We start from the raw sequence: 979 nt of genomic DNA on the forward strand, positions 1-979 counted from the left end.
GTTGTTGTTGCTGCTGTTGTTGTTGTGGAGGATTTGCCCATCTCAGATTTGGATGATTCCTCCAACCTGGATTGTATCTGTTGTTTGAAAGATCATAATTATTCTGCTGTTGTTGGTTTTGCTGTTAAGGAGGTCTATTATAAATGTTTTCAACATAGGCTTTAGGTTGCTCATTGACTCCAGATTGCTGCAAAGAAGGATAGAGATCTGTATGGTGATCAGTAGAAGAACATAGACCACAGACTCTTGCAACAGTAACAGGTGCAGATGCAGATTTCTGATTTATGGCAAGCTGAGTTACTAGGTTGATCAAGGCATCAAGTTTTCCCTCAAGCTTCTTATTTTCAATAGATGAAGATGAATCTATGGCCATATCATGGACTCCTCTAAGGACAATATCATCACTTCTTGCACTGAATTGTTGGGAGTTGGAAGCCATCTTCTTAATCAGATTCCTAGCCTCAACATGAGTCATATCAACAAGAGCTCCACCACTGGCAGCATCAATCATACTCCTCTCCATGTTGCTAAGTCCCTCATAGAAATATTGCAGGAGGAGTTGCTCAGAAATCTGGTGGTGAGGACAACTTGCACACAATTTCTTGAATCTTTCCCAGTACTCATACAAGCTTTCTCCACTAAGTTGCCTGATGCCTGAAATGTCTTTTCTAATGGCAGTGGTCCTAGATGTAGGGAAGAATTTCTCCAAGAACACCCTCTTAAGGTCATCCCAGCTGGTAATGGACCTAGGAGCAAGGTAGTACAGCCAATCTTTCGCCACTCCCTCCAGAGAATGAGGAAAAGCCTTTAGAAAAATATGATCTTCCTGGACATCAGGGGGGCTTCATGGTGGAACAAAAAATATGGAAATCCTTAAGATGCTTATAAGGATCTTCACCTGCAAGACCATGAAACTTGGGCAGCAAATGTATTAGTCTAGTCTTGAGAACATATAGAACATCCTCATCAGGATATTGAA

At 41.4% G+C, this 979-nt stretch overlaps 1 non-coding gene across 1 annotated transcript; it reads left to right on the top strand.

Moving 5' to 3' along the window:
* The first annotated feature begins 569 nt into the window (after positions 1-569).
* LOC114397866 lies at positions 570-676 on the top strand. The gene has a single exon (XR_003663482.1). It is a non-coding gene; the product is annotated as a small nucleolar RNA R71 (small nucleolar RNA).
* Positions 677-979: the final 303 nt, after the last annotated feature.

The sequence above is a fragment of the Glycine soja genome, chromosome 18 (assembly GCF_004193775.1).
Source record: "Glycine soja cultivar W05 chromosome 18, ASM419377v2, whole genome shotgun sequence".
Lineage (NCBI taxonomy): Eukaryota > Viridiplantae > Streptophyta > Magnoliopsida > Fabales > Fabaceae > Glycine > Glycine soja.